This window comes from Egretta garzetta, unplaced genomic scaffold, assembly GCF_000687185.1.
Source record: "Egretta garzetta isolate BGI_Z169 unplaced genomic scaffold, ASM68718v1 scaffold64, whole genome shotgun sequence".
NCBI lineage: Eukaryota > Metazoa > Chordata > Aves > Pelecaniformes > Ardeidae > Egretta > Egretta garzetta.
Genome location: NW_009259596.1, coordinates 2032878 through 2055424, shown reverse-complemented (window position 1 = coordinate 2055424; position 22547 = coordinate 2032878). Strand labels below are relative to the sequence as shown.

The 22547-nt window shown below is 40.0% G+C and overlaps 1 protein-coding gene across 2 annotated transcripts in view; it reads left to right on the top strand.

The window, feature by feature from the left end:
* Nucleotides 1–6475: 6475 nt before the first annotated feature.
* CADPS2 (calcium dependent secretion activator 2) overlaps nucleotides 6476–22547 on the top strand; it is a 260700-nt gene continuing 244628 nt past the window's right edge. For both annotated transcript variants that reach the window (XM_035893700.1, XM_035893699.1), the window contains exon 1: nucleotides 6476–6583. The gene's annotated coding sequence lies outside the window, so the exon portion shown is untranslated. The remainder of the gene's footprint in view (nucleotides 6584–22547) is intronic.

Here is a 22547-nt window from a genome sequence, read left to right as displayed (position 1 = left end):
ACCCAAATGCTGTACAGGACCATTATTGTACATGATGAAGACCTGCATAATTCAGCACAGTAACCACAGCTATCGTCCCTGTCTTAGTGCTGAGATTCTCTAATACTATTTATTTAGTCTTCTTCCTCAGAAGAAAATCTCTCGAGTAATTCACTATAAATGAACACTCTCCGTCTCTGCTCTGAAACACCAGTAATACTCTTGTTTGTGTAGGCAGATACTGGAAGAGGAGGCAAAGTGGGGGAGAAGGAAGGGAAATCGAGTGAGAATTGCAGTTTGTAACTGGCTGTTTGCTTTGCAGGCTTATTCTCATCACCGCTGTGAGATGAAGCTCATTAACAGCCAATGATGTGGCACAGGCTTTATGTTTTTCTGAAAGGAGAGGATAACGATGGGTTCCCCTTGGCTCTCCCAGGGGAAATGTGTATGTATGGCTTTCCAGAGTCCAGTCCTGTGGGCAAAGCCTTCTCCACCACCACGGGTGGTGGTTCCCGCTGGGACGACAGCAGGGTTGGTCAGGGACAAAGGCTTGGGTGGCTCTTGAGTCTCACTTAGCAGTAGAGTGAAAGTTGTTTCAAGTGTTGTTAGATGCTGTCCTGCCATTTCTAAGGCTCATTTGGGAAGAGGAATGCCTGCTGGGATGGGTCGACCAGTACCCCCACACAGCTGAGCTGGGAGACCCTGCAGAGGAGGCGGAGGGAAGGAGTCCCTGAGCTCGACATCTTTGAGCACACTACTGCGGTTAGAGGATTTGAGAAGGTGGGGAGACCAGGGAGATGTCAGTTAGATTGGCGCTTAACTACTTACCTTTCAAGGCAGAAGGAAATCATATGAAACAAAATCTAAAAAAACCCATCAAAACCCATGTAAAGTGCATGCATGCTCCTTTTGTAGGCACGTGGAACTTAGGTTGAAAACTTGGTTTGATGGGCAAGTGGACCTGTTAAATGTATAGGGCCTTGAACACAAGGTCTAGTTGAATTGCTAGGAAATTATTGGTAGTTGAATTTTTATCGTCCTGGAAGTGGTGTGTTAATGCATTTACAGTGATGCTCAATTTGACCTATTGTATCGTTCAGGTTTGGTTCTGGCTGAGGGTATGGGCAAGTGGGATGAATTATCCTGGAGCGAAACTCAACTCATGGCATCAGAAAGCTAGTCCGTGGCATAATTCCAACTCTTGTTTTTCCTTTTTTTTTTTTTTTTTTTTTTCTCCTTGACAAAGAGCCTGGCAAGACAAGAAACAAAGTTGTGTTCAAAGAAGTGTGGGAGAAGTTGGATGCAAAAAGATTTATTTGCACCTTCATTTCTGTTCATTCAGGAGATGCAGATTTATCTCCTGACTGAACTGGAGGGTAGACGCAGCTCTCTAAGGGAAGGCTCATCGCGTTTGTTCTTTTCCCATTCTTCTCTGCTCTCAAAAAAGTGGAGTTTTGGCTAAAGTTGTCCAAAAGCGGCTGCTGCTGTGGAAGGCATTGGACAAAATGGCATAGTTTTGAAATAATGAAGCTTCTTATTTTTAGGCAGCGTTTGGGGCCTTCAGTCATGTTTGGTGCTGCAGATGATATGCATTATAGCTGAGAGTTCGGAGAGTGGCTCTTTGCTTGGCTCCTCCCTACCCCTTTCTCATGGTCTGCATAAGAAATATTTTATCTAGCTCGCTCTGGAATTGCAGTCATCACCTCCCGCTATTTTCCTAAAATACCCATATGGTCCGAGAAAGGGTAATTTCACACTACAGCGTGGGAGCGGCGAAGCAGCAATGCTGTTGCTTGTGTTAAGGTTAGGGGCTTATTGATCCTCGCACAGGTCCCAGCTCCGAGCGCGAAGACGTGCGACCTGCCGTTATTTCTTTGCTAGGTTTCTAAAATTGCCACAAGGTGGCAATGGTTCGGAATGTTCTCCCTCCAGTGCCAGCTCTTCGGCTGGCTGCACTGGCAGGGGGGCTGTGGTTGCAAGCCAGCGCCCGCCGTGTGCCAGGGCATGGGGGGGAGGCTGGTTGTGGCCAACACACAGGCCACGTTCGAAGCGTTTTCATTTTAAAGGCCAAAGTTTTGTAAGGGACGGCTGTGCTGTGGGTTATGGCTCTGCCAGCTGCTGCAGCTGCATATGTTTAGGGCAGTAGTGAGCTGCTCTGTCTACTTAGGCAGTGGGAAGCAGATGAAAACGCTCGAAACCTAGCATCAAACTCTGTGAAGCTAGAGGGTTATTTTTTACCTTCCCTTCTTTCAAAGAAAAGACAGGGTATTACTGTTACAAATACATACATGCTTCATTTTTCCTTCAAAATGTTGGAGTTTATTATTTAATGAACTAAACCCTGTGACATGGAACAACTCCCTGAACTGCCAGACCTCTTTGAAATGCTACTTATAAAAATAAGAATTTAAACTCTGTGTAAAATGCATTTATTAAACTTGTTTAAAGGTATGAGTGGAGCTAAACCCGAAATGCCTGTAGGTTTTCATACCCAAGTTTCACTTTAGAAGGGAAAAAGCAAATCTTTAAATTAGTGCTCAAAGAGGAGCATATTGGGATATATGAGACTTCTTTGAAATGTTAAATGCAAGATGAGTTGTTTTTTTTTTTTTTAGTTAAGTGCTTAAGGCTCTTTTGATACCTTTGTATTACTCTGTAAATTATGAAAAGTTAAATTGCTACTGTAACTTGAAAAAAGTTATCCTTAATTTAATTAAATAGCTCTTTGAGAAGTTTGTTCTATCTTAAATATGTGTTTTCATTCTTTGGTGTAGTCTACTAAGGTTAGCAAATGTAAAATAAAAAATAAATGTTACCTTTTGTGAAAGGCACAGGGATGGAGGGGAAGAAAAATTTCTATCTGTTGCATGGCTGCAATAAAGAAAAAGCAAATTTAAAGGCAGTTAATCTTGTTTTCCTTTAAAGTTGTCTTTGCTTATCTTCACTCATTCTGCAGAATGCAATCAAACCTGATATTCTGAGTTGCTGGAATTTAGTTATAAATTCTCCCATGAAGCAGCAGTAGTTATTTATGAAGTATTGCACAGCGTTACGACAACAGATCTCGTACCATTGAGAATGCGAAATCTGAATAAGCAATACAGAACTGAAGCAGGATGATGGAAAGCAACAGAATCAGTGAGGCTTCGCTGTACGCTTCAGCTGATGTTCAGAGTTCAGTCTACATTTGGGGGTATGTGTAGTAATGTCAATTTTTATTTTTATTTTAATTTTGCTCTTCATGGTTCTTTCTGTTAAAATTAAAATGCAGGTGCAGAGGCACTGACAGTAAGGATGTAAAGAAGTAGTGAGGGACTGAAAGTAAAGGTCTGATGTGTTTGGGTCTTGCGCAGAGGAAAGGGCACGTGCAGTGGAAAGGTAATCCTACTGCAGAAGGATTTGGAGCTCCTTTATGTGAACTCCTACCAGAGAGAATCTGATCACGCTTATTGCCCTTAAATTTAAGGATTTCACTTGGGATTCTGGTTATGCACGATGTCCTCATCTCTTGTGGCTTGTTAACGAAGATGGACAACTTCAAAGGTAGACCAGACTCGGACAGGGTTAGCTGTTTGGCAGTGTCCAAGAGTTAATGTCCTGTACCGACACCTGTTTCTCTCCATTTGCTATTACGACATTCTAATGCAACTAGACTTCCCTTTTTTCTCTGCATTTTTCTAAGCTACTGTTTTTACTGTTAGTTTTGTTTCGTTTCATTTCATTTTTAAAGGCACTTGGCTGCAAATTGAAGAGTATTAATGAATCCATTAAAAATGACCAGCATAAAAAGGAAACAAAAGATGAGTGAGAATTCACTGTACACTCAATATTCTGACAAATAAAAAAAACAGAGGAATGGTATGCTACAGCAGACTACTGTAAATTATTCTGCATTGTGGCAATTAACACAACTGCATCTCTATATATGACAGTCCTTGGGACCTATAAAGTAGACTTCAGATCGTCCTTAGTGCAAGGAGTAGCTTTTCGTATTTTCCACTGGAATTATTATTATTATTTAGTTTTGCAGGAGAACTTTATTCCCCTATGCATCCAAATTTCGCACTAAAACCATAATTTAAGAAATGTACAGTAATCCTAAAATGCCACTCAACCCTTAGAATTACTTACTACCTGAAGAAGTGAATATGAAAGCCATATATAAATATTTTAAAGGCATTCCAGTTTGCTGAACTATGATGGTTAGAAATTGGGAAGTCAGAATTAAATTTGTATTTCATTGCCTTATTCATAATGTTTTTGTTTTATATGTGGGTAATAGAGAAGCAAATCACCTAAAGGATGAAGTCCGCAAGCATGAAAGCACATTTCCATAATTGCCTTGGCAGGAAGCCTGCATGTTCTCGTGGCAGAGCTGTGAATATTCCATGGGATGAAGGAGCTGCCCGCTCAGCAGTGCTGCATCGTCCACGGGAGTGCTCGGCTCTTTTTTGAGTCCCCTATGAGAACAAGTGTGTGCTGAAAAAAACCTCAAACCATCCTTAATGCTTTGCATTTTGCGATACCTCGTCTTGTCCAGTATCTTTAGAAAATGGGCGAAGAATGAGGGGAATCGAGTAAAGGGAAAGACCTGTCCTGTGTCTCTGGGAATAGAGTTTGGTTTCTGTTAGGAACAGCTAACCTTCGTGCTGCAGACTCTGCAAGGAGTGGATGTCCGGCAGGCAGGTGGATGGATGTCATTTTTGGTGTATGTGCAGGCATGATACAAATACTTCTCTCCCATTGAGCTCTCTCAAGAGCTCATGCAGGAAATTTGTCCAAGTCACAGCAACCTCTTGGTGATGTTTATTTGCCTCAGCAGGAGGCCTTGTCTTCTGTAGGGGTTTCTTGGGCCTTGTTCTGTATTGCTAATAGTTTCCTTAAGATGAGGAGCAGAATTACCGTGTATTTTTAACTAGCTTGGATTTTTTTCAAAGGCATAGTTCTTTTGGCTTTGCATTGCTACTGCCTACATTTTGCCATTTTTCGGAGGGTTTCTCATGTCAGGTATTTAGATGGCATCTATGCTATTGTTTCCTGTGAAAACAGAACAGCTTTCAGGTTTGCATTCAATTTGGAGGGGTTTTGCAGTAAATTGCTGTATGTTTCATAGAAGCACGTGACTTGACAAATTTAGCAAACTTAATGTAGGATGAAAATCCTCCCTTAATATAAAGGAAATGGAGATTATCCAAGGATACATTATCAGGGTAGCAGTAGTTTTGCTAATCTTGCAACAGTGTTGTAGTTTCAATAGCTTCAAAGTGTTGACGCTAGAGACCTGAAAGCCTAAGGTCACCATACTTACTGTAGATGCCAAAAAGTTCTTCTGTAAGAAACGAAGACGCCATCGGGGCAATGATATTTGTTGCAGGTTGGCCATTACAAATATAACTCTGCCCTGTGGAAAAATATTTTCAGTTTCTTGCTCTGTGTTTGTTTATTTGTTTATTTTTAACTAAACAAAATACAGGAAGGATGAAAAGACTTTTCAATCAGTTGTGTTTGAATTTTTGTAATGTTAAAGTTCAGGAATACTCACTGGAATAAAGGCTTTACGTTAGTTTTAAAGTTCTGTGAAAGCAAAACAACTATTTTTAACTGTTGCTTTGTTATAGTAGTGTGTTACTGGCAGTCTCCTTTGATGTGACGTTCTAACTTCTCACAGATTTGATAAGGAGAAATATCTTACTAAACATTTCAAGAGTTGATAGGAACCTTGGCAAAAGGCCTGTGTCTGGATCCCCGGAGAACTTTCAGATTTTGCCTTTTCCCATTACATTAAACTTTGATAAAAATGGGTCGATTGCAAGGTTTAATCATGTAATGTTCTCTGCAAGGAGTCTGTTTTCAAAATGCACACGGTTTTGATATGAAATCCACCAAATGTAACTTGGTGTCAGTCTTGGAGCCTTGTGGCTGCTGTTCCCCAAGATTAGTTGTTTCATATCGCTCGTAGTGGTATAACATCAGTGACTAGAAGTCCATTTTCTTCACAGTGAGCATGCTTATTAAAACGTGCTGATGGTAGTGCCTAGATTGCTGCAAAAAAATGGAGGCATCTCAGTTGTTTTTCACTTATTTGAAGGGGGGGGAAAAATGAAATATTTGAAGACTGGAGCTAAGAACTAAATTTTATTAGCTGGTGCTGCTGCCATGGGGAAGCTCAGACATTTCATTCAGCATATACATATACAATATTGCTCAGAAGAAGCGTCCATGCAGACTGACCTGTAGCATCCTGAGGACACAACGGAAAGAGCAGAGGTTTAGTTGCATGCTGAGTGCGTGCATGGCTCGCTGCAGCAGCCTGGCTTGCCCAGGTGGGGCTCTGAAGAGCAGCAACTCAACTAGGGAGCCAGCTGGCTGGGGAGCTTCTGCCTTTTCTTCCCTGTTCACATCTCCAAGCGTGTATAGTGCTGCATATTTTTACTTCGAGACTAACTGCGTTTATTATTGTTCTCTCCCCTCTCCTTTTTTTCTTGCATAGCTCAATAAGCAGCAGCTACAGATACTGAAGGAACGTTTCCAGGCCTTTTTGAACGGGGAGACACAAATTGTAGCAGATGAAGCGTTTTGCAATGCAGTGCGAAGTTACTATGAGGTAAGCTATGTGCTTTGTTTTCTGTATTGTTTATAAAGTTAATAGGATCTCTTTTAATGCATATATAAGGAAATGCATTTTAAATTCCAAAGGCTGTGAATTTCCAAACCTTCTAGAAACAGCTTCCTCCTACTCCAGCTTTGCCATTTTAAAAGTTGAAATCCACTGCCTGGGCACAAGGGATAAACTGAACTGCAAAGTATCCACCCTTTTGAGGAAAAAAAAAACCAACAAACAAACAAAAAACCAAAAACAAAACGAAAAACCCCTGGTGCTAAAAATCTTTCTGGCAGACACAACTAGGCACCGCTATCTTTATCTCCATATGTCTAAGTTACCTCTTCTAATCATCGCTTCAGTTGTAAGTTACCATCTTGAGAAATGTCTTCTGCTTTTTAGTTACCATGCAGCGTTTTTTAGAGAGGAACAGCCTGTTCACTTCTTTCCATGCAGCTGGGCCAGTTCTCATGTTCTGCTGTGACCTTCCAGGCATGATCCTACAGCCACCAGTGCAGACCTTTAGATGTGTTTTTTAATTGCCTAAGGAGCAGGTCCCATTCCAAGCTAAGAGGGCAGTTCACTGTCCTTTTTGTAATATCAGCAGCGTATGGCTAGAGAATTTATTTCTTACTCTTAGCAAAAGGTACTGCAAATTCATTTTGTCTCATCTAACCTCAGACTTGCTCAATGAATCACAAGGGCTGTATATTAAACTTGTATTTCTTTTGAAGGGTCTTCCTCCATATTTTACTCTACCACATCTTTTTTCAAATGTTTTATCTTTATTTTTTATATATTATTTGTCCTTCTTCTCTGTCAGCTGTTCTATGTTAGTGAATGAAAGTTTTCTTCATGGAGAGGAAGATGTGACTTATGTCCCAGTTTGGTTTTATCTACATTAAATTATGTTGCACAAAAAAAGAAGAGACGGGGTGGACAAATGGTTTCCCTGTTGTACAGAAATGCGAGATCTCAGTGCGAGTTTCTCCAAATCACAGTCTGAGCAGTACTGCGGCAGTTGAAATGAGAGAAATCTCATAAAAATGCTTGTGAAAGGATGGGGATGGGTCTAACTTAGTTAATAAGTCTGCAGGTGAAACAAGAGAAGGTACTATGTAGGGGTGGGAGAACAGTTTAGAAGTTGTTAGAAAGTAATCCTATTTTCTGTATAGCTAATGAAGAAGTTAAGACTGGGAGGAAGGACAGTTTGGAAGATGGTGCAGAGCAAGGGTGAAGCTGCCCAGCAGTAGTTTTCAGAGAAGTGGGACGTCTCAAGGTGCTGAACATGGGGCAGAGTTGAAAAGGGCATAATGTTTTCTTTCTTTCAGCAAGCTGTGTAAGAAGCTTGATGTGTTAGAGGAAGTAGCCTGCCCTTTGGAAAGGATGTGATAGTGAATGAAAATTATTTTAAAATAAATGCCTAAACAGTAACTGCTCTGTTAAGATTTACTTTGTGTCTCTTGTTAATGAGATTTTTTTTTTTGGACACATCAAAGACTACCTTCGTCAGCATATCTGCTGTTGCAATGAAGGGCTATACTTAATAATCTAAGGTAGCCCTATAAAATTGAAGACTCAAATTCTCCATCTATTTTCAGCCATTCACCACTTTGAGTTAAGTGTACAAATGTTTTAGCTGTCCAGTTTCAAACAGAGGATTCCAAAGATCTTGGCATCGCTGTCAAGGCTATAATGACACCATGGGCTGGTGGGATCTTCATCCCGTGTTAATACACTCTGAGCTCATCTACCAGCTGTAATTTGGTTCTTCAGTCTTTTTTTTTTTTTGTTTATTCCACCCCCCAATTTTATTTTCCATTCTTTCCAGAGATTTCCTTCCAAGCTTGCGCAACCTTTTCAAGTTGTGCAGTTTGAGTCAGCATTTGCTAGTCATTCTTAATGTCTTTCATGATTGGGGTATGCAGTATTAGTTTTAATGAACATTGCAATAGTGGAATCCAGCCGGAGACTTAGTTCAAGCTACTGCTCCTCTTCAATGCATTTTAATCAAATTTTATGCATCTTACCACGTATTCTCATACCATCACTTATATGTGTCTCTTGTGCCTTTTTCATTTGCTTCATTACCCATTTGTTGAAAATATTAATCTCTATTGTTTCTTTGTGTGTTCTGTTGCTGCTCTGTTCTGATGCTTTCTCATCTTTTTGTCTTCCACATATGATCCAGCACATCTCCTATTTGGTGATGTTAGTAGGTTGAATTATGGACATCTTGCTTCTTTCTGTTGTAAAGCATCTCATAAGCTTCAGTGTTAATTTCCCTGTTTTAGTTGCTGAGCCACAGTTCAATTTTATCTGACATGGAAGGAAACAAATACGTGGAGTGCACAGTAATTATTTTGCTCTGAAAATGATTAATTTCCCTGTAATCCCATGCAGTAGTTATGGTTTGAGACTTATTACAATACTGCTTGCAAAGCCAAGCTATTCTCACTGCAGTTGATTTTCCACACCCAACTCTTTAACTTTGAATATGAAAGAGAAGGTTTGTTTTGGGCATGTGATATAAATCCTGTCTCACTCATTGCAGGTGTTTTGAGTCACTAAATCTGTCTATAATTACTGGGTTTGTTCAGAATTTGTCCTCTTAAGTATCTTAAGAGTTAAGTTCCTAGGATTTAGAAAGTTCTAGCTCAGTCTTTGATTTACTTTTCTAGAAATTTTTGCTGAAAGAGTAATTTATTTACTAAATAATAAAAATATGGATTTCACTATGTAAGAGAGTCATGCTTCAGTGTCAGGACTACTTGGGAAGATTTACACCAGTCAATTTTGTTGCCTTATCTTCCAGTATTATGTCTTTTCTAATGGTGCTGCTGTTTTTAAGACTTTCTCTTAATATTCTGGCACTGTTTTTCCTTTATCTTAAAAATCTAATAGGAAAGTAGTTCATAGGAAAAGTTGCATAAACACTTATTTTATTCTCCGGAAATGTTTTTCTTTTAGTGTTCTGCATCCCACCTAGCATCCCACCACACTTCCTGAAAGTGCCACTGAAATTTAGTATGATTCATTTTTGTATACATGTAATTAAGATTGTCTTGAGGAATTATTTCCTCTTCTGTCACAGTTTTAGAGAAGGTATAGACACGTTCACAGTTCTCTTTCTGTAATCATTCTCTCAGAATTAACACAGGATCTTTTTTGTGGAAAATTCCATTACAGACATTGAGCCAGATTCTAATCGGTAGAACATCAGATGTTGGTGATGCTTTCTGGATAAAGAGAAAAATTCAATCATATGGCAATTTATTATGAGTAATTATATTGGACACACTGCTAAGTGTAAAATTAAGTGCGAAAGTGATGTATGAAATAAAGTCTGTCTTTTCATATTTCAATACATTTTTTAAAAAGTTATCACTAAAATAGTAGGTAATCTTTCATTCATCAATTCTTGTGTGCTCTTTCATGCAGATTGGAAAATAGTCTTGTGCAGAGCCCTAAGAGGTTCATTCACCACCTTTTATATACAAACATTTTATTGGTATGTGTATACCTTGGGCTAAACTCACAGTACTAAATCTTTGTAAATGTGTACAGTCTTAGATATGAGTAAAATGGCTGCAAAAAAAACCTGTAATGAATGTTTGAAATACTGTAAAAAAACGTTTTCAATATTGTAATGATTGCAAGTTCTCAGGTTTTCAACTCTCTGCTTAAAGCATTGTGCAGCTGCAAGAAATTTTATGTACTGGTGTTTTTCCTGTTTTTCTTGCTGCTTCATTTTAAATACGTGGTTCTAAGCCGTAATTACTGCATGCTGCTTAAATCTGAATGTTAAATGCAGGATCTGTGGCAGTTAGCGCTATGAGGAGTTTTCAAATTTAAAATCAGACTTAGTTTGACTGTACCTGTTTGCCTGTGATACAGAGATCACATTTAACTTAATTTCTATTTAAATTCAGGTGTTGTAGTCCTTGGCAAATTAAATTGTTGTCTGCCACATTGAAGCCCTAGGAAAAAACGGAGGTACGGCCCGTAGTAAAAATTGATGAGGCAGGAGATTTGTGTACAAACCTGGCTAATGGATCGGCACTGCCTGGCTGGGGGGAGGATTTAGAAGGGTTTAAAAACCAAACCAAAACAAAAAACTAGAAAACAACCAAAATCAACAATAAGAAAGGGCAGAGGTCACATGCTGTAGAATCACAGAATGGTTTGGATTGGAAGGATTGGAAGGGATCTTAAAGCTTGTCTAGTCCAACTCGCCTGCCACAGGCAGGGACATCTTCCACTAGACCAGGTTGCTCAAAGCCCTGTCCAGCCTGGCCTTGAACACTTCCAATGGTGGGGCATCTGCAACTTCTCTGGACAACCTGTTCCAGTGACTCACCACCCTTATCATAAAAATTTCTTCCTTGTATCCAGTCCAAATCTACCCTCTACAGCTTTTAAATGGTAAGAGAAACCCTTTCCCTTCCCTCTCCACAGTGGGGGTAGGTGACACCTTTCAGCTTCTGCGGTAAGTAGAGCAAGTGTCCTACAAATACAAATGTCCTCCTTCGGTACCAAATCCTGAACTGCCAGCACAAGCCCTTGTGGGTAATGTGTTGGCAAGGCGGGGGGAGGGGGATGTGAATCCTGGCTGCATGTTGCTGGTTAGACATGCACCGGTGTCTGTAGGCACACCTCTCCTAAACCTGACTGGGCTGCTTTGGTCAGGCTTTGCTCATGTAGCATGCCTTCCCTCTCTTCTGAGGCCGGAGACACCTTCCTTCCCTGTGCTGCGGGTGACGTGCAGAAAGGACTCCTCGTGGGGTTTGGCATCTGGTTGAGGTGGTCATGCTGTAAGGCAAAGGTGGTCAACCCCGGTCTTGGGCATATTCAGAGGGCTTGATACTGGGCTGTTAAGGAGTTTGAAAGTTCTATAGTGACTGAGAGTGGAAGAAAATTATATATAAAATAATCCCGTAAAGATTTGCCAGCGTAGATGCACCTGTGACAATATCACTGTTTCTTTGTTTTGATCGAACCTGTGTGAGCATTTACAGGCATCCTGAAAATGTTGCTTTTAACGCAGAGCAATTCTTAGGTGCACAGGGGAAGCACACGCTAGTGTGACAAACACATTGATTATTTCTTGAACTTATCCTTAGAAAAGGATGAATTGTGTTTATTGGAGCTTTTTTATATGAAGATACTCAGATGTTTGGCTAGTCTGAAAAAAGTTGAGGTATTTCTGTAAAGGAAGGAGTGAAGCAATGATGCCATTTCTGCCCCTAATTATGGAAAAGTTGGTCTGAAGGTTTTTTGCACAGAAGTGAGGGGCAAAAGGATCTCGCTGATGAAACTGCAGAAAGGAAATAGCTTTCTGGACTAAGTGGTATTTTGGTTGCTTTTACGGCTTCATTTTTAATATCAGCTATTTTAGGTACACAGTTTTTATTCAAGGCAACAAAAGGCTTAGTTGATCCTGATGAATATTTCAGGGATGAAGATGACCCCTAAAGGAACTAAAAAGCATTCATTAGAATCAAAACATAGTACACACAAAATAAATAGTAATTAAATGTTGGAACATTCTGTTTTGATATTATCAAGGCAAAATAATGGAATCAGTAGGGTAAACATTTATTTAAATGCATTAGGATAATAACTGTCGAAGCTAACTGGGTTTCAGGGCGTAAATTCACTGATTTCTGCTTCTATTTGTTTTTCTCAAAAGTCATAATTGACACACGTACGTATTGAAGAATATGGGCTTTTTGCTCTGTTCAGATCCTCTCCAAAAACCTGAATACTAGGCCAGCTTGGGATTTATCATTGATACAATCTCATTTAGAGAAGCTGTTTCAACAGGATGTTTTCTTACATTAACTTTAGGATAATCTTGTGTTTTGCCTTGTGAGGGAGCCTTTCAACAACAAATACATTTATAGTTTCACTTACCAGCACTTACACAGTTTCTTTCCAGTTGCTTTAAAACGTTGGCAAACTTGAGATCAGTGTAATGTTGGCATGGGGGTGTTATTTTAGAGGTCTGGTTTAGGCCAGTTCTTTGAAAAGCTTCATGAAAATGTTTTTAGGCCACCTCCAAGAAAGAGGCATAAGGAACGTTTATCTAGGTCATCCTTTTCACTGAAGAAGCTCTAATGCCGTCAACGTTTTTGGAACAGCAGCCACAATTTGGCGTGTAATGGAGATTGTCTCAGTGTTAGCAGTCTAATTATTTTCCTCAAAAAAGTGAGGGGAAGATAAGATACAACAAATTAAAACATGCTTCGACCTCTTCTGTGCTAAGGAGAGACCTGATAGAGTTGAATCGCAGGCTTTGCGATGCACATCTTTCTCTCGAGAGGGTGTTGTTGGATTGCTCTTGGCGTGGAAAGTGTGTCAGTGCTGAAATCCACTCGTCTCTTGCTTTACAGATAGCTACATGTAACCTTATTCTTCGTGTTTTTAAAGACTGGATATCCTGTTTTCACTTCCAACTGTATGGTGTCAGAGAAGCAAAGCATCTTGCTGTACCTTTGCACAGAACGTGATTGCTAGCTGTTGAGACTGTGTCTATCCAGTCTCTTTGGACACTGACACTTGTGGACGATCATTGTTAATTTGACTGAGGATGTCATATGGGTTCCATATTAATATTACAGATGTAATTACAACAGACCAGTATTTCAAACTTCTAAATGAGAGGAGGAAATAGCTTATTGAATTTAAATGAAAACAAAATCCTAGTAATGGTATCCTTTTTGTTCATTTTGCAACCACTGTTGTCCCAGGCAAATAAGGAATGCCTTGTAGATATGACACTACACTGCAGAAGTAATTAGTGTTGGGCAGTGAGGTATGTCTCCACTGTAGTAAGCACTATGTGACATTATTTACTTGTTTATTAGGTAAATTCGGAATGTCTGTTAATCTGAACAAACCAATTAGAAAACCAGGAATGGCTCAAATGGTTACACAACAGTGAATTTGGTCTGCATTGTTGAATTAATTTTCTCCTAATCCCAATGCTGGTTTACTTGGTCTCAAAGGAAAACAAAACTTATCTGCAAAACTTGGTTTTGCACAGTTGCACTGAGACATGGACTATACATGTTTTTGTTGATGCTGTCTTCTGGGCAACTGAAAACAGTAGAGTTTTTTTCAGCTAGCCTGATACTAATAAGAAATGTGACAGTTTAACATCAGTGCTGCAGAAATCTTGCAGGAGATGAATAAAATTTTATTCTCTTTTTTTTTTTTTTTTTTTTTTAGTTTGGAAACCAGTATTTAGAGGGATGATGAAAGGATGACAACTCTTGATCTTTTAAAGTTATCCTTCCCACTGCCTTTTCCAGGTCTCAGCACAGAGCTGACCTCAAAGCCCTTTGGAAGTAGAAATAATACTGCAAAATATTTCATTAAAGAGAGTTATGTTAATGCCCATTAGTTTTCCTTTGTGCCTTTATATTGTGATGTCTGTGCGCTCCAGTCAGCAGTATCCCAAGGGCTCTCCGAAGTAATGGGGAGCAACAGGACACCTTTTTTCTCCTTTCAGCAGTCAAACAGATATTCATCCCAATCTCTGACTTGCTGCCTTTCTCCATGGCCAGAGGGATTCACATAAATAGTACACTTGAAGTAGCTGAATACAAGAAAAGTGAAAATTTCCACAGGATGCCAATGGACTCTGTTTGAGCCAAAGTTAGTACAACTGGGATATCTCTCTCCTGACTCTGTAGGCACTGGAATTTTCTCACATAATTCCTTTAGGCTTCAAGTTTTGATTAGAGATCCACTGTAGAAAGTTGCCATATTTTTCTAATTAATCATTCCACTGACTTGCAAGCAACTGATAGCTAATGGATTTCTTGATCTTAAAACCAAAACACACAAACAAAACCCCCAAACCCAACCCACGAAGAAAACAAATGGTAATTTTTACGTACCATTAGATTGAATTTCTAGGACTGGTATTTACTCTGGATATTATTTCATTTACTCTTAGATTTCTAGATGGATAACTTTTGTTTGCATATTTTGAATGAGCCTCTCTGTTACCATTTTATTTTGTGATAGAAAGCTTTATCTGTCAAATCCTTAAGAGATGTGTGACTTGTCAGAATCTTTTAACTTTACAGTAATGTCTTGGAAAAGTGGCATTTTGTTCTTAATGGTGAATTGATAATCTCTGAGCAAACCAAGCTAGAGAGAACATGGCAGTCAGGGATAAAAAAGGTCGCAAATGCATGGCTGAAATCCAGAAGTCAGTAAATGAGAAGTGAGGTTTTAAATTCTCACTGATCTCTCTCAACCCCATTTCATTTCTGTTCTATTACTAATTTCAAAAGACAACAAATTCTTATATCCTGAGAATTGTGAAGGCAGAACACAGACACTGATAATGTAAATGTTTCATTAGTGATTGTTTTCAGGTTTTGATTGATCTACATTTCCCATCATAGGGTATCGCTGAAAAGCCACATTGGAAAACGAGATTCTTCTCGAGCTTTTGTTTTCTGAAGTAAGCTTTACGGTGCTGTAGAGATTGCTTTTGCTATTTCAGGTTCCCTTAAAAAGGTTTTACTCCTCACAGAGCAAGAAAGAGGTTTCTTCAAAGTTAAACCCAGGCACAAAGTTGCTATCCACCCAAGATCCTCAAAAAGAAACAGCATTATCTTAAACGGAGCGTACTAAGAGAAATAGATTACCCAGTCTGTTCCAGTTAGTAAATGCCTGCTTTGAGCACCGCTAGTGAGCAGTAACTACCTCATTAAGGAAACTGTTCTTCTTTCCACTTGGCCTTGCCATCAAACCATTTCCCCTAATTTCCTCGTTCAGTTTTTCTTATTAACTTAAGCTCATTGCTTAGATTGCTGTCTTTTAAATGTAAATTGTACAATCTCTTCTTTTATTTTATTACCCTTTGTATAAATGGGTCTGTCTTGTGCCTCTTTAGCACAACAAAAATGCTTAGCAAATTATATAGTCTGTAGTAGATAATTTGATATCGGGTATTTGTTATGATCCCTCTTTGGTCATTTGACTTTTCTTATTTCTAAATTAGTGTTCCAGACACAGCCTCAAATCCTGGTGCCATTCTGATACTTTGTACCACCTTATGTTTTACTCCTGTAATTCCTCTCACCCAGCCAGGTGACGGTCTTCACAGGAGTGAATGATCAGCAGGGATATGAATTTTATGGCTGATGCAAAGGAAGGAGGATTCACGAGTGACTGTACCAGGATGGGAATTACTGTGGGCCTTGGAGCTACGTCTGCAGGTGTTTTGAGCAGGTGTCTAGGGCAGCTGTAGACGGAGCGACCCTGTCTGTAGCACCTCATTTAGCTGATGCAGAACCAGCTTCTGCCTGCCAGCACGTTGTCATGGAGGTGTACTCCAGCCTTCGGAGCCCAGTCCCACACAGCGTGCCTGCTTGCACAGTTGCCAGTGACTGGCAAGATGATTAAAGACAGTGCTGCTGTCTTTTTTTTTTTTTTTTTTTTTTCCTTCTAAAATGAAATAGTCAAAAGATGAGGTTCTGCATCTATATTGCTAGATTCATGTGGTCCTATATATGCATATGATTTCTCTGGGCGTCCTCTTTCTGTTTCTTGATCTTTTCAATAGTGATGGCAAAATAAATGTTAAGATGCTCACCTGTGGCATGTTACTAGGCCAGCACTTCCCGGCTAGAAAGCTGCAGCTGGGTGCTGGACACTTGTGCGCACTGCGTACCTTTCAGCATTTTCCCTCGGTTTGGAATGTCGGCGCGCTGATTCACAGCCCAGCATGAGAAAATAAACAATCTCTTAGGGGTGAGACTATGATGTTTTTGTTATGCTTAAGTTTTCTGTTCTTGGTGTACCTTTCCTAAACGTAGGAAAGGTTTTCCTTTGAGAGCATCAGGCATCCTTCGTTTGTATGTGTTTGTATCTCTGCAGTTTCACTGCGATAAATATGCACCATGAATAATATGTGATTCTGCTCATCATATGCAGATGCTACTGCAGCAGAGCCTTCCAAGTCTTAAGAGTAAGAAGTACTTCAATCAGAGATCAGGCTTTATTTTCAATGAAATCCAACGTTTTCTCAGACCTGTCTTCCTGACCAGCATAAATTAGCCACGAATGCCTGCTTACCTCCCTGTTTTGAGTCTATTCACTTGCAAATCTTCACTAATCGTCCTTTGAACATTAACAATATGAGAAGTATACCTTTGTCAGTTTATATATGGAATTACAGCTTGTTTATTTGGTCTTAGTTCCTTTCCTTGGTTTATGTCCAGACACTCTAGAATGCTGTGGTAGAAATCTGTGGACACATTACAAGAATCAGTGTCCTGCTACTGTCCCCTTACCTGTTTTACCGGTTGTCTCTGAATGCAGTTCGGTTTTTAATGCTTTCAAGAGTATTTCCTTTCAAGAGTAGTTAAATTAGATGGAAGCAAAATGAGACAAAGCAGAGCTAGCTGTCTAGTTCTGTGCTGTTTTTCTGTCGCTGTCGTAACGTGAGCTGTGGAGCGTGCAATGTGATCAGTAGTATTGAAATGCCCACGTCAAACCCCTTTGGCTTTACTCTCTCCTGTGATCTCTGCACCATCCTCCAGGGCACTAGTGCAGCAGTTCCTTTTTTGAGATAAATCTGCAAATTAGAAAATACCCTTTATTTTTGTTGTTAATTAAGAAGTAATTTTGTAATTTAAAAATCTAACCTTATGTGATGGAAAGCAAGTTGCCTTTTTACTTGGCTTTTGAGCTTTTGGTAGCTCAACAAAACTTAGCAGAAAACCATGAAAAAAATGCACAGCCAAATCTTCTACAAAACTTGATTTTTTAAAAAAAGGCAATGGGCAATTACAAGTTTCCCAAACTTAACAGTCAAGCAACAATATTGTGCCAGATCAAAGTCCAAGGAATTAAGTATCCTTTCTTAGTCAGATATTACCAGATCAAAGGAGATGTCTGATGAAAAATAGCTGGGCAGGGGAGGCCCACGTGGTGATATCCATAAATGTTCTCCCTGATTCCGGTCATCAGGGCTCAGGGACACCCTCTGCTTGGCCACCTTTCCATTAGTGGTAACAAACATAAGGCAATTAACCAGTTCCTTGATTTTGTCTTTCAGCAACAGGAACAGCTCATTATTACTGTGTTCATATTCTGTGCAGGCAGTCTTCTGTGTCTGGAAAATGAGACTTGCGTCAATTGCTAAAACGTTTCCTTTTCTCATTTCTCATGTTTCTCAGAAGTTTGGGTTTGGGGGTAGGGAAGAGGTATATGGCTAAAATTTTAGAAGCCTGGTAGTCGTAGCTCCAGAATCAATTAATTTCTTTGTCCCCACTGTAGTGGAGCTGGTTTTAGTTGCTGTCCATCCAGTCCTTCTCTGCTTATGTTGGGAGGGAATGATGGACTTAGGAAGTGATCTTAAAATACAAACTTTTTGCTTCTGGACAGTGGCATTCTGTCCTAACAAGTATACAAAGACCAAGTAGGCTGGTCCTTGGGGCCCCACTAACTGGTGTAATTTGTGTAGCTGGAGAAGAAAGTCCTTTTGAAAGGTTCTGATGTGAGGCTTGCAGCAGTAATTGGTCATTAATTGTAAATGATCCCTGTTGCCTTATTCTAGCTCTCAGCCATCTGACTGTGCTTCAAACATGCAGCAAATACAATTGAGAAAATGAAACAGGGGAACAAAAAGAAGTGATGCTTTCCATTTAGCTACCTCTGTTGGTCTGCATGCTTTGAGTTGATGGGTCTTCTGTGCCTTGCTCCTGGCAAGGGACTCAGAGGGGAATAAGAGTGAGCGTGTGTTGGGAACCCACAGCTCCACCAGAGCTGTGCAGCTCATGATGATACTTTTAGCTCTGTTTCCCTCTTGGACTGCTGAGCATATCCATAAAAGCTCACTGGGAAGTAAGCTAAAGCTTTGATCTTTCAGCATGAAAGAGATTTACCACCTTTCTAATCCAACTAGCAGCGAGCACTGCTTCAGAAAGTTGATCTCTGCTGATGATGAATTGATGAAGAAGGAAAAGGTAAAGAGTGTCCTTCCTCCCTGCCTGGGTGGTTCTTTGAGCATGCGAATCACTTTTAGCTGCGTTTTCCCTTGACTCCAGAGAAGAGTCGAAAAGGATGAACTGCTTTCCTTTTTTTATGTTTACATTTCCATGAACATAACATTGAAATTGAAGATGAACTTGAGACAAGTATCTGTACCTAAGCAGAAATACACTCCGTTTGTACTCTGGGTGTGACGTACAGTGTTAACTATGCCAGCAGCTCTATACCTTCTTCATATTAGTCACGTTCAGCTTACGCTGCAGCTCAGTTGCCACTGTGATGCTTTTTTTTTCTTTCTTTTTTTTTTTTTCCTTCTTATGATGGCTACACCATCAAATCTTTTTGTCTGAAGGATTTTCAAATGCACAGAGCTGCATGGCTTAAACTACACCTTTGTCATTTGCTAACAACACGTTCTGTTAGCATGTGATGCCTCAGATAAGGTATCTGAGTGAATACACCATCTGAGTGAATACACCATCTGAGTGAATACACCATCTGAGTGAATACCAAAATCTGCTGCGAATCCTTTTCCCCTCAGCTGTCTCCTCAGTGCAGTACCACTGTTGGGAATCAATTCTCACCTGAACCTAAAAGATTCTTCCAACTGTAGAAGAGCTCCTGACGGCACCATTATACTAGTCTGAGTGTAGTATAGTTCAATAAAAGTGTTGAACTTCAAAGCTAAGACTGAAAGGAAGGACAGAGCCGAGACCACACCAATCACAGGCCCTGAAATAGGAGAAATTCCAGATAAGTCATCACCCCTATGTGAGTAGAGAGTTTATCACTGTTAGAGGAATGAGCTTTAATCACACAGGACTCGTGGTAGTGGCCATTGGCCCAGGTATGTATAGATGCTGAAGTCCTTTATGTGGCTACCTCTCAAACAAGAGCTGAGATGTCACTCCAGTGTCTACTTGAAAAGTACTGCTCTCTCCTGGAAGGATGCCTTTTTTCTGGCATAAAGCAAGAATAACTCTCCTACATTTTGAGGATGAACCCAGGATGAGTGTGTAGCCTTTGTTTCCTTGGCAGTATCACAAAGATGGGTCTGAGAACGGCAAGTAGGCTGCTATCCTTCCGACGTGCCAGTCTGATCATCGTGACCCAACATGTGTACTGCTTGTATCTGACTGCATTCTGTAGGTCTGTGAAGAGGAGACTGAATTGTCTGCCAGCATTACATGACAGGCTGATGATGCAGAGGTCAGGCTTCTGTAACCAAAAAATGGCAGCAAGAGAGAAAAAACCTGTGTGAGAGTTGTCATAAATATTTTAAGACAGCCTGTGGAAAAAAGATAAGGTCCCTTTGAATAGGAGTCACAGAGACATTTCCAAGCAGTTGAGGGGAAGTTTTTAACTCTTTGTGGTTGCAAAATGCAGATTTTGGTTCTACTATTAACTCTAAGAAAAATAAACTGTGTATATCACTTCAGAATCAGACTGATCACCGTGGTGTCTTCAGGCTCAGCATTGTTTTATGGCTCTTGATCTGAATATGCATAGTCATTTCTTCTGACTTTTAAAATATGAAGACTCACAATGGCTGTAGGCTTCACAATAATTCTTTATGTAAACCCTATCTCCCCTACTGAAAGGGAAGGTGCATCCGTCTTTACTCAAGTGAGACAGGAGGCAAATGCTACTTTCAAAACATGTTCATCTTCAACAGTTAAGAACTTGAGTAAGTGGTCCTGAAGGTCTGAAAAACTGCGGAGCTAAATAACACATGCTACAGGGACTAGAATAACTTCATGTGCCAAGGAATGAGATATTTCTTTTAGAAGAAGTACACAAGCCTGTCTTTGTGTACAAGCCCACATCTGATCCTTTGAGCCCACACCTGATCCTTTGAGAAAGTAATGACAGTGAATACTGGTGGCAGGGGAGTCTGCAAAACAGGAGCTCCGCATAGAGTGAAAGTTGTGTTCAGGGTAAGCAGTAATGAGAAGTCCTTCTTATTTCTGTTAGTTTAGATGGGGGGAAAAAAAACTTTTTGAGTGAAAGCTCTTATAATGTACTGAGGTTAAAAATATAGAAAACATTACTTATAAAACAGTTTGAAAATTTTATTTTTGGAGATAGTCTTGATTTGCCTGTTAGCCTAAGTTAGAATAGATGTTAGTGATGTTAAGTTGATGCTGTTAAACTGTCGGAAAAGGTTATGGTTAAACAGCAGTGGGACATGTTAACAGCTTTCAGTAACGAAAACTCTCCACACAACAGACTATGACAAAGGAGTTGATGATTTGGGGAAAAAAAAAAAAGGCTACATTTCCTGTGAAAATAATGTTACAGCCAGCCTGATGACAGCCTGCGAGATGGAATTTAGTTCGTTACCTTCGGCGCCAAAAGCATGACCCTTGATACTCGTAGTAAAGCAGCGTTGCTTCTTTTTTATCTCCTTGTTCTCTGCATAGAGCAGGTAGCAGACAGGTCTCATCCACTGGCTGCATGTTCAAATGCCATTGCTCTGTTTGAGGAAACGCTCAGGACTTCAGTGTCTGGCATTCTTCTGTTTGGATACCAATGTAACAATACAATCATATTTATATGAAGAATATTTGAACTAATGGAAGTATTTAGCTCAGTCTGTGGTTCTTTAAAACATTTATTTATTCACCTGTAAAACATATTTCTAAAACATACAAATCAGTGATGCTGAAACAGTTGTTATTCTGGCTGAAATAATTGCAGAGAGGAGCCCATTGCACTTCAGAGATTTGGAATAACTGCACAATACTTAAATTACTGTGCGGTTTTTTTGGATTTGGTTTGGGTTTTTTCCCCTCACTTTGTTCAGTAACTGAGTAATCAGAGTGGTGAAAGAGGGTAAAGTGGGTCTGGAATATACAGAAGCTTTAAAATGGAGGTCTGAAAAAGCCACAATGACACTTTTTAAGATGATTTCTATAAAAATGTTCTTGGAGCACTTGAGGTAATTCACACGTAGCTGTGTGATCCAGCTGTTACCTCTCAGCTGGATCATGGGTCGGGCAGATGCCCTAAGCAAGGCCTGGTAGTAAAATAAAATGCATTCATGAAGAACAACTGCAAGGGAGGCTGTTTACGTTGGAAATTCAGCACACATTTAGCTAATTAATAGAGCTCCAGCGAGGGACTCATCACATTACAGCCTAGAGAAATTTATTTATTCTGGACTACAGCAGCATATCAGGCTATATGTTCTGGGGAAACGTGAAGGTTCTGGTGCTCGCATCTGTATTGACAAGGCTGTTTAAACTAGAAACCCTCCTCAGTTTGTTAGAAGACCTGTGCCAAGTTTCAACACGTCCTCTGCAAGGCCCAGAAACCCGCCTTCTCCCTTACGTGAATGTTGGTTTACAATTTTTTGAGTTCCTGAATAATAACCAGACATGGTGTTTTAAAAAGCCGGATATAAAATGGGTTTTTCTAGTGGTCATCTGTTCAGCTGAAGGGAAAATAACAGACCAACACTCTGTGGGAATTTTATGTGCAGTTATTTACAGTTCTAGCATAAAGTCCGTTTTTTACACAGAAACTGCCGGTGCTGCCTTCCCTTCTGTGAGGGGTGGGATTGATAACCAAATGCATGCTCTGCAACACAGGGCTAGTGAACTTAAATGGCAGGAAACAAGAGGTTGCCATAAGCAGAGCTGAATGTTTGTTTCTTCAAATTTGCATAACTTATCACCAGCTCATTAAGAAAGCTGAAAGCTAGGTGCAGGAAAATAAACTCGGTGCAGCAGAGGGAATGTATTGTTACAGCATTTGGGTAACAGGGAAACTTCAGCCATGTTAAAAAAATTATCCTTCAGAAGGGGAGATGGAGTGGTCTGTCAGGAGTCCTCGGGAATAACTTTCAGCTGGGTTTGTTGGTGTTGCCACTCATTTCAAACAGTGGTGGTGGTTCTGCAGTGTGGTGGCTTGACCTTGGCTGGATGCCAGGTGCCACCAAGCC